Raw genomic sequence first — 12,174 nt, forward strand, 5'->3', positions numbered from 1 at the left:
TGAGGAAGTGTCCACAGTTGTCCTTTTGAAGGATGTGGAAGGAGAAAAGGGCTGCAGAGGGACAGAAGTTGTAGGGGTTTGGCAAAGGGCCATAAAGGCATTAAAGAGGCTTTGAGGAAAATGCTTCCCAATCAGGGGGCTACTGAAGGTAGCAGGAAGCAAATGTTTAGTTTTAGTCTTCCTCTTTATAGGGGCTTTACATACGATGAAAAATGGAAGGACCAGATGTTGGTCTACACTCGACGATATCAGAAAGCACATCTTCATGCACCATAATTTGTGTAATGCCATGAGGGCCTTCAGATATATTGAGTCTGGGTTCCCCACTTGTCGCCCTGATCAGATTCCTGCCCTTCTGTGACAGACGTGCCAGTGGACTCCTTCGGGGCCTCCACTGTGGAACCTGCTGAAGGTACATCCGCCACCTCTGTCACAGTCTACGGGCATACACCGGCCTTGGGAGCAACGACTGGAACAGAGGGTGTAGTTGAAGATTCAGGCCACGGTTTTTTGGCCTTCTTCAGTACAGGCTTGATTGAATGGCCTGACATCACATCCATTTTATGTAAGTTGCTTAAGTTGTTGATTTTGTTAATATAATTTCTACTCCTGAGGGTCTTGGGGACAAAGTATTTGCAAATAGGACACACTGTGTGGTCGTGGTCTGGGCCTAGACAAAAAAGGCAATGGTCTTGGAAGTCCTTATGTGGAATCTGCCTTCCACACTGACACTTGCATGGAATCTGCTTTCCACACTGACACTTGCCCTTCCTAGCTGACATGAACCCAACAAACAAGCAGTAGCAAAAAAATTTTTAGAAGAAAAAACCCCAATGGGGACATATCTGATAACTGGAACAAAACTGTCCTGCCGAGCAAACGTCTGGATCAGGTGATTGGACAGGTGGCAGAAAAGTTCTGAAGTACATGCGTCTTGACGTCCGCTTTATACCTGATGTCTCTTTACGGCCAATGTATGCATTGTGTGGTGCTGCACAGCACGTACCCCGCAGTAGCATTAAGGCTTTTGGATACTGGCCGGACGTACAAGTCTGCTGGAGGCAGACTCCCTTATGTTATGAATACGGCAGCATATGAATAGAAGGACATCTAGTGATAATATCACAGAAACTTAATTACATCATTGTAGAAAAAGGCAATAGTAATGAAAACTGAAAAATGTCAAAATGTAATCTTCCTTCAAAAGAAAAAAAAAAAAAAGAAGGAAGCACTGTATGAAACTAGTGACTTCAGAAAGGCTCTTGATATTGAAACACATAAAACCCAAGAGAAAGTTTAGATTAGGAGCGAGTCCTCAGGTGGTAGAATGAGTAAACACTGGCTAACTTATAGGGCACTGAGTAATGCTGAAGGAAGTCTACCTAGATAAAATGGTTGTTGGCAGTATGCTACTACAAGGGGACATACCAGGTCCTATCCTCTCCATTGTCGGTATCAGTGGCACTGCAGATGGTAAGGAAGGAAAACAGAGAGACAATTTGTTGATATCTCAAAGATGGAACAAGACTGACAAAAGAGAACCTACAAAGATGAAAAGGGACTTTGGCAAGTTCAATGCTGCAGATGGCTATAGCCTGTCCTTGCTACAAGATTACAAAGAGGGAACCAATCCTGGATACAGAACACACATGAACATGCTCGCCTAAGCACATGCACACAAACACACCCACCCACCAAGGGGTAATATTAGTAATAACAATCCTGTTACCCACATGTTCTCGGGATGTGGAAGGAAAGCAAACTCACCACCAATAAAATATGGTGACACACAGGAAGTATAAACTCAGCAAAGAAGGCGCCCCAAACCAAGAAATAAATGAGATAATCAGGTGTTGGTGGCTGAAATGTTTCCACAAGCACCACAGTCACTCTGGTACAAAATGTGGCAGTTTAAATTCAGTGCAGAACAGTGTACATAGGAGATAAACACCTGGCAAAAAGCTTACATAACTGGAAGGGAAGCGACAGCAAAAAGTAAAGTGTAACGGGACTGGGATAGTCATACTGAATGATCTAAATGTTAGCAAATTAATGTAAAAAGGGCTTATTTGAACTTTTCATATTACATTATTCGGTGCTCATCATCATATCATAAACATTTTGTTGTACGGCTCATATTTTGGCATGGTTTTATCTTGCAGTGCTGATTTATTTCATCAGCAAAGTACTATTATGTGTTTTGTTTGCATTTTTGGTAGAATTACTGAAAGGGATGTGTAATTTTAACTGTTTTTTCTGTAATCCACTGGCTGCCAACCTTAGTTAAAAATGAATGATGGTGAAATATTCCCTTTTCTTACAGTTGTTGAAATTTCAGGAAATTTGGTTAAAATGTATACAGCCCATCCACAGATCCAAGTTGTGCTTGGATATGGATTGGGATGAGCTTTGTTTTACATGGAAAGAGTCTGTTCCAGAGCAGGAATATCTTCTGTGAGCTATACCTGTCCTCCAAACTGTTCTGTTGATGTTGCAGAACAGGTTTAGATCCCTGGCCTGAGTACTTCTGATGCCATTTCACTTGTTAATGTACAGTAGTTCCATCAGTAATGGCTCAGAGGATGCCTTATATGTCATACACAAGTCATCTTTTAAAACTCTGTAGAATACCAAGTATAGTGACAGGGAGTCGTTGCATGAAGCATATATTATTTAGGCCTTCTATCCTTTTGGTCAAGAATCTCTGTGGGCATTCCAGTTGTTGCATGATACATGCCCAAGGGGGCATTACATTCAATGATTGGCCTAATGAGAGCTGAGTAAAGGGGCACAATGACATTTCAAGATCTAGTCACAATCCCTTTTGTGACGCCCATGCACTGACCCAGTAATCAAGGAGTCTCAATCCTCACCACTAGCACCAGTGAGGGGCATCCACACTGGGAAGGATAACAAATACACACAGTAAAGTACAATTTCCCTTAAGAGCACACAGAGAGATCAGTCAGTCTGGGGCTGGTTTTACCCTTTCTTGTCAGATCCACAATAAGAGTCCCCACTGCCACAGCTATAGAGTGGAGTTATTAGCCAGGGTTCCAAGCCAAGTCCTCCCAGGACTCCCTCTGTCCAACCAGTGCTTTGTGTCCCTGCTCAAGTAGCTGACACACACACACACACACACACACACACACACACACACACACACACACACACACACACACACACACAGATATGATTTATATACAAACACACACACTCCTGGGGAAGGCTGGCACAGGTTCACTAGGTATGCCCCTTCTGCCCAGGCTATAAGGTAGTAATCCACTGCCACCAGAACCCCTAATAACTACTAAAAAGGCCCTTATGAAAGGGTGTCCAGTTATTACTGTGCAATATTATTATCCAGTTAGTAAGTGTGACAAGAACTTTTAAGGCTTATAGGAGTGGCTTTGTACAGTATTACTATATACATGCAATGTACTCTAGAGCTTAAATTACCTCTACACAAAACAGCCACAGTCGAAAGGTTTAAAAATATTTAATAATAAATAATAAAAACACAAGACAATGCTTCTTACTACACAGTACTAGTCAAGAGTTCAGACATCACAGGAAAATGCTTAAAATAATATTGTAGAATAGGTCCGACATAAATATAGAAAACAGCTAGACTAGACTTACTATTTTCTATCTTTTCCTAAGAGCAATCACAGTTCTAAATAAACTTACATATAGAGCAAAGGCAGAGTGATGGTGAGTGATGCTCTTCAGACAAAATCCAAAATGCTCTCTGATTCTCTCTCTCTGAAAAAGCCTTAGAAATAATACATCACTGCTGACTCATTTTAGATTACATCATTCTTCTCCGTTTTCCCAGGCTAACAGAAACTCAGAATTTACATTTCTTTTTGTAATGTGCTCCTGCAGGAGGCCACAGCAATAAAAGACATTATATATGTAAAATCTAGCAATGATCTCTGGTCTCAAAACAACAGAAGGAATTCCTCAGTCCAGATATTATGTCTCAGAGTCTTGAGATCAAACAGTCATACAATGCTTGACTTGTCAGCTTTCTTCTAGCAGAGTAGTGCACTGTGGTTATATTTTTGAAGTTCAACTTTAACACAGTTTTCTTTACATTTTAAGAGGACAAGCCTGTGGATTATATTCATATTTACAATGACATAGAATTATCTACAAAATTCTATCTAGCTAGGCTGGCAGCCTTCGCATATCTTCACACCTTTATTTATAAGCTGCATAATATAGAAAGACTTTCTTATGACACTGGACATGTGCTGGTCAAAAGTTAGGTCATTGTCCATATAAGTTCCCAAACCCCAAACAACTGGGCAACTCTTAGGGGTGTATTGTCAATGTGGTAGTTCCATGGGATAGACAGATAACTTTCCAAAGGATACAATAATGTAATGTTTGGCATTTAGTTTCAATCCATGATTCTAGAACCAGTTATTTGTTTGGAGTAACCCTTTTTTCAGGACTGCTAAGGCATTTGGGGATTCAGTAACTGTTCTTAGTTTGCAGTCATCTTCAAACTTAGTCACCCAGAGCCCTTTGGTATTTGCTTTTACTTCATGGAAGTAGATGCCAAACAGGAGAGGTCCCAGCACCGAACCCTGGGCGACTCCACTGCTGACTGGTCTCTGCAGAGGTAGCTTCCCCTGTTTTGATCTCCTGCATCCTATCTGTGAGCCACTTAGCAATATAGTGAGTAACACAGGGGTTTATTCCCAGTTTATTTAGCTTTTCTATTATGCCCAGAGATGGCATTGTGCCAAAAGCAATGGCCAGGTCAAGGTGTGTCATATGTACCATTTTACTTTCATGCATTACTTTGGTGACCTTTGCAAAGACGTTCACCAGATTAAGTAGCCTAACCTCCCCTGATAAATCCAAACTGAGATGGGTCCAGTGTTTGGAGGTTATTTCTATGGTTTTGCATGAGGCTGGTCAGCTTTATAGGTCTGTAATAGCCTGGGACTGTGAAAGGTCCTCCCTTATGCAGGGATATGACTAACTGTTCTTCATTCACTTTGTACAAAACCTGCATGGAGGCAGAGGGTGAACAGTGTTGTTAGGGGTGTGGATAAATTGTACTTTGTGCAATTTAAGATGCATTCAGAGATATTTTTAGGACCTACTGATGAAGTATTTTTGGCTTCTGAATGCTCTTTCAGGACTTGGTCTTGTGTAATAGCCAGAGCCTGGAGGAAGTCGGTTTCAGATGCATCATTTGGGATAGATAGAGGGGAGAGAGGGGTAAAGTTTGAGCTGAATTTATAGGCCAGTAGGTTAGCTATGTCTTCAGCCTCAAGTGTATGTACCATTATTCACAATCAGCTCAGTGCTGTTTTGTGCTTCTGAGATTGTGAACATAACTAAAAAAATGTCTTGTGATTGTCTTTGTCTTGGGTGTGGATTTCATTAAGCTTTTGAATTGCCTGTTTAGCTCAGTGATGAGAATTATATTACATTAGCAATCTCTTCTTATTTTTGGTCATAATTCTCTTCCTTTTATTATAAAGCTTGTTGATATTATGGTCCCATCAAAGAGGCTTGCTTCTGAGGTCTCCCCTGAGCTAGTTTCTTCCGAGTATAGCTGCATCCATGTAGCTGTTTACATGCTGATATAGTGTGGTGGTGTACATTTCCATGTATTTAATGGAGTTTGTTGGGGATTTGAAGCTTGCCAATGTATCAGTATTAAAAGTAGAGACATTTTTAAAAAGTACCTTAGGAGGAATGGTTATCTGGTTTCAATTTTATTTTGAAAGAAACGTCTTTATGGTCAGAAATAAAACATGACAAAGGTATGTAAGGGATGGTGCAAGACACTTCCATATTATTAATGAAAATAACCTAGATGTTGACCCCACCTAGAGGGTACAGTGACTCGTCCTGGGCAGTTGTATTGACAAAGTCCAGAAATCTCTGTGAATGTGCACTAGTGGTGGTATAGGTTTCCCAAGCTATAGCTGGATAGTTTAGATCACCTAGGAAATTGGTAACACTGAGCGATTCCAGTTCCTGTAGACAGCTGTTGTGGCTTTCTAGGATCACAGAGAGTTGCCTAGCAAGCTAATATATGCTATGTGACCTTTCTGACGGTCATTGGAATGAAAAGAAGCTCTATTGCATCATGCTGCTTTACCAGCCTTGATCTGAGTCTCCTCGGGATAAAGATTTTAACACCTCCACCTTTTTAACTTACTACACAGTAACTGAGCTAAATGTGCAGAAGGCATTACAGCTCTACACAGCTGGAGTGCTCTCCACCCTTTTAAACCAACCTCAGTCATGTCACAGACATCTATGTCCTCCAGGGTAAGGAATGCTTGTAGGAGCAGTTTTTCCTGTTTAGGCTCATTGATCAGTAACGCCTTCATATTTTCCTTTGCTTTCTTAAGATGGTAGGGTTATCAGGTTGCCAAAAAAGGGGTGGACAATGTCTTTGACACTAATCAAAATCCTAAGGGGACAGATGCAGGCCATCCCTGGTGATGCAATATAGTCCGTCAACTTAACCCTCCTAGGCTGACAAATATTGGACTCCCTTCGAAAGACACCAAAAACGTAGCCAATTATTGAAGTCATTATTTTTTGCTCATATTGTGGCATCATCCCTGAAGAAGGTAGAATGCTGCTCAATGCTAGGTTTATACCTACCTGGGACAATAGTTTGAGAGCTTCATCATGTCTCTCTTCACATGATCCAGAAAGGTACATCATAAGTCTTTGACATCCACATGTTCTATGAAAAAGTCATAGCAGTACATCTTGTTCAAGGGTATGAGTGCTTGGTGCAATCTGATGAATCCTGGCACCAGACAAGCAATTAACCATCATGCTTTCCTTGCTCAGCCTGCTAGGAGGTAAACCTGTATATCTTACAATTAAGTCATCTATACCTAGAATGTTTGGTTGGGTAGATTCCTGCCTTACAGACTCAGCATGTGTGAATCTGGGGCGCCCTTTGTGAGGTGGTAGGCTTAACTTGCTGAGTGTGCTTTGTGTCTCTGTTGTATTTTGGAGGTATTTGAGGTTTAGGCAAGTTAATCTTTAGAAACACGTCATGCGATGGATTATGTGTAATGTAATGGGCTTGTAAAAGGTTTGATGTGTGGTGCACTGTTGAGGATTTTGGTGTCTGCGTTTGCTGTGTGCATGAGATTTTTGCCTCAAAGGATATTGCATATCTCTCGTACACTGTGTTATGCTGTTTGAGTAGTAGATGATCATCACAAAGCATGAGACAACTCTTACACACTGTCACAATGTATGAGACAACTCTTACACACTGTCACAATATATGAGACAACTCTTACACACTGTCACAATATATGAGACAACTCTTACACACTGTCACAATATATGAGACAACTCTTACACACTGTCACAATGTAAGAGACAACTCTTACACACTGTCACAATGTATGAGACAACTCTTGCACACTGTCACAATGTATGAGACAACTCTTACACACTGTCACAATGTATGAGACCACTCTTACACACTGTCACAATATATGAGACAACTCTTACACACTGTCACAATGTATGAGACAACTCTTACACACTGTCACAATGCACCCATCTCAAGCAGGCTGGTTACAGAAGGTGGCGAAGTGCTGGTCCATGGCTTTGACAGGAATGACTGGGTCAGGAGCAGAGGTGCTTATAACTGAAGTGCTTGGACTTTGGTTTGTTTAGGACACTGTTTGGGTAGACTTATTAAGGCATGAGAAAAAGCCAAGTTATTTGGTCGGTGGTGTACTGCAGCTGAAAGTGGGCTTATTTGCTCTTAGCCATTGTTATTTGAGCCTCAGATCTGGATTTATAAAATGGTACTGATTTTGTAAGCCTTTTATTGGAAAGAAAAGCTCCTGTGTGCAAACAGCCCACTATATAGTGAATTCAATAGTGGGAGTGTATTGAATGCAGCTCAGCACAGCTTTTTTTTTTTTTTTTTGATGAAAAGCTTACTTCCCATAGTTCAGGATGTTCCACACTTGTCAGAGTCTTGAATAAAAGACCCTAATTGGGAGCAACTCTGTGCTCTTTAAAGCAGACTAGCCCCCCCTCCATGGATTTAATCAAATACAGGCAGTAGTGGAGCTCTGTGACTTTCGAACCTGTAGCACGACACAGTTCTTATTTCTATGGCTCAGAACTACAGGTCAGTGCCCCCAGGTAGGTTAAAATTTCAGAACCTTAGATTTTACAGATGGGGCAGGGAATTGTGATTAATGTACAATGGCAGGGACCAGTAGGGAAAACAGTACTTGGTGTATCAGTGGAAGCTAAGGAGGACGAAGAACAGTAATAATGTTACAGAGAGAAAGGCACTGGAATGCAACTTTAAGCAGGCAAATGCAGAATATAAGACTCTAGCAACAAAACTGGAAACTAAACAACTATATAAGCACATACCCTGCAGCAAATATTACAGCACTGTCACTACTACAATCTAAACTACAGTCTAAGTCACTAGACTAGGCACAGAATTACCAGTGACATTGACTGTGGAAAAAGTGCTGTGATACTTGACTAATGAGGCTTAGATCCTGCAGTAGTTCACAATGCTATCACAATTCTTTCACAAATGTGAATAGAACTGCAAGCCTAAGATCCCAGACATGTTCAAAGAAAACAAACAGCAAACTTTTACAAGTAATTCTATTATGGAGATGGAAGTGCAGTGTACTGTATTAATGATGCTCAGACCTTGCAGTAGTTCACAGTTCTCCCACAACTACAAATAAAGCTACAAGACCAAGGTCCCAGAATAAGTTAAAAATACAAGCAGATATATTTTTTGGGCCAAAACAGAGAAAAATGCAGAAAAGTGGAATAAAATCAGTGTCAACTCACAGGTCACTATAAATGCATATGAAAATATTCAAGCAGAATTGAAATTATTTTTTTCTTCCTTTTTTTGATAAAAAACTAATTTCCTACAGTTTAGGGCTTTCCATACGTCTCAGTCTTGAATAAAAGAGGAGACAGAGAGAGACATAATTGGAACGAGTGAGACAAAAACAGATGGACTAATATGGCTTAACATGTACAGTCTTGTGATAAAGGAAGCATCTGGTCATAGGATAGAAAACTTATAGGTATGTAGGGAAACTAACAACTCAAGGTGTTGCCTTTCAAAAGTAGGGTGTAGTCCTTCTCACAGGTGATAGAGTCAAGAACCTTTTCATCAATTTTCTCTCCTTTTGTGTTCTATTCGGTGATACAGCACTTTTTTGGGGCACTGACAGAGGTAACGGAAAACAGTTCCCTGTCTCTATATACAGTTCAGAATTCCCTGTATAGGCATTAAACTCTTTTTTTTATTTTCCTTTATAGTGCATTCTTGGAGTTACCGCCTGAATTTTTCAGTAGGTATCATCTAACTTATAGTGACCTCATCTGTAGTATTTTGACTTTTTATCTAACTCATGTATCACAGCACTTTTTCCATAATCAATGCCACTGGTAATTTTGTGCCTAGTCTGACTTAGACTCTAGCCTAAATTGGTGCAGCATTGCATTAATTTCTGAGAGATACTGCTCGGTGCATTTGTCATCACAGTTATGGACCGGATCCTAAGAGGTATGTATGAGAACAAAAAAAAAAAAAAAAACAAGACAATCTGAGGATATGAGGCAGATAGCTCACTGCAGCTTTGAAGAATTGTCCACAGACAGTTTAGTGGAGAAATACAACTGCTTCATAACAAGATCAGAAATAGTGAAGAAATTCAAAAATGTATAACACAAAAATAAGGCAATTTTTAAGATGTGGGAAAAATAAGTTGCTGCTTAAGCAACAAAAAGTCATAGTCAGGGGGCCAAGTAGTAATCTTGTGACATCGAAGTCTATTCATTTTTGTTCTTTTATACATACATCGCCATCTTTTTGATGTTTATATGCAGATGACATTCCAACAGAAATGATTAATACTGAACTTTATGTTGTTTCATGTTGAAAAACATAAATACCAGGCCCCACATTCACTGGGTTAAGGAATTCCTCAAGTCGCTCTTTCTACCTCCCAACAATTTCCCTCCTGAGTTTAACCATTGTCCACCCTTGTTGTCAAAAGCCTGGACAATGTCCTGCTTCCCCCTGTGAATTGTTGAATGGTTTGCCAGAACTTCTTTAATGCCATTAGACAGCCCCTTGCTATGGTTGCACCAAACTCTTATTCCCTGGCCTATACTTCAGTGACTGTCACAGTTGTTGCTTTTCTGGCCTGCCAGTTACTACAGGCCAAACCTAAATATAATATCATCGTACAAGTAATGCATGGATGGTATCTTTCTTCAGTATAATGGCTTGCTTTACTACCTACTCAGTCGACACTGCCTAATGTTACAGGCAAGACAAGTACTGATCAATTTCTGGCCACAACTCTTTGCTTCTACATTAGATAATGGGGTTTTGAATTGGATCCATTCAGACTCTGTATCACTTGCCTTCTCTAGTATGTGTGAAGCTTTTCCATATGTGGAGTTTAACACACACACTGCACAAAAACATCTGTTAGGACTGCCTAAAAAGCCTTGTGGAGCTGCTGCAATGGCTAATCACCTGCAAGCATATGCGCGGAATCAAGTGCAATGGTTTTCAAGAAACGGACAGGAATGGGACATGTTAGGCCAGACTACACACTGACAATATAAACTGGGTCTTGGTGAGGGGGGAGATGCATATCACATCACTGTTGAGAAGGGAGCCATAGCTTTTTAATGAGGTTACATATCAGACACACAGCATCGGTTCTGGAACCAGTGATCCTTTTCTGGAGGTGTCCCTTCGGAGAGGTTCCAAGGCAGGTGTGGAGATACTCACAAGCTCCCAGTTGGGTACGGTACAATACAACTAGTGGGTGTTCCCATAGATGGCAGAGTTGCTTCAATATAACTAAGTTGCAGAAAGGGGAATGTTGTTGTTTATGCATTTGTACTGAAAAGCCATTGAGATTCTGCCTCAAGGAAGCATGCCATGTGAGATACTAGACAGTATACCACCTACTGAATCTATCAACTTAATGAAAAAACAGTTCTCATGTGGGGAATGACGGATGTGGGTAAGGAACTGTCATTGCAAAGAAAGGCTGGTTTCCTGGATATGAAGCAGAGTGAGAAACCGTTATTGGACATCTTTGCTAGTCTTGAGCTGTCCATAATAAACACCATGTTAAACAAGATTGCTCCTAACTTTACTTAGTACTAGACAAAGGTGAGTGATGGAGTTTAGAGTCATGATGATGTATGTTGTGAACATTCAGATCAAAAGAGGTGTGGAACTGCCAAATGATCACCATATGGTGGTGAACTGGGTCCAGTGGCTGGTGTGGTCTTTAGGTAGACTTGGGAAACTCAAACATGTAGTGAAGTTGACCTGGGAATGCCATAAACCTTTACATTTTTAAACATAGGTTTTGACCTTTCCACTGACCTCAGATGGAAAAAATGCTTCAGTTTAATGTCTAATATAATTCCTATTTTTCCATGAGTCAAGGGTAAGAAGCAGTGTGTCAGCCATTATCTTACTGTGAGGCAGGTCATTTTTAACATGCTCAACTTCTCACAATTTCCAAGGTGTGGGCATCCTATGACCTAAACGACCAAGACAGGCCTATCACATTATGCACAACAGAGCACCTACTGTATCTTTGGTTATGGTCCATGGTAAACTGCCGTAGTACACAGAGAGTAAGGTTTTGTTTGTCTACACCATGGAGCCATGCTGAAACATCCAGGTGAGATGAGGGTTCATGAGATAACTCTGAGAAGTATGCAGTAAAAGAAAATTCATTAAAACAAAATGAACAGCTTTCCCCTCACACTCAGTATAAAGAGTAAGGTGTCTGTCAAAGTCCCTTGTGTATCACAGAGTACCATAAAGTACACAACCAAACTTTGACATATTGTACAAAATTATTTTCTTTTACTGGCCTGCACATGTTGAATCAGCTAGGCCACAACTTTTCTGTGCTGATGTCCTTAGTGCTATAATGGCTGTGGTGTTGTACAGCCCCTGTGGTGCTTCTACCTGCAGATCTTTGTGAGTCCCGCTGCACCCCAGCTTCCCATTTTGTTCAAGTGGTTGCAGATCTGTACACTCCTGGGGTGCTTCCAGTCACCATTATTTAGTTGTAATGGTCTGGGATTCTGTATCATCCTACTCCAGCTACA

The 12,174-nt window shown here is 40.7% G+C and overlaps 1 protein-coding gene across 1 annotated transcript in view; it reads right to left on the minus strand.

Annotated features, from left to right (window-relative positions):
* Positions 1 to 12,174, minus strand: part of LOC122802144 (glutamate carboxypeptidase 2-like) — a 1,578,923-nt gene that overhangs the window by 209,019 nt on the left and 1,357,730 nt on the right. The gene's annotated exons all lie outside the window — the stretch shown is intronic.

The sequence above is a fragment of the Protopterus annectens genome, chromosome 5.part0 (assembly GCF_019279795.1).
Source record: "Protopterus annectens isolate FY-2018-M chromosome 5.part0, PAN1.0, whole genome shotgun sequence".
NCBI classification, from domain to species: Eukaryota; Metazoa; Chordata; order Ceratodontiformes; family Protopteridae; genus Protopterus; species Protopterus annectens.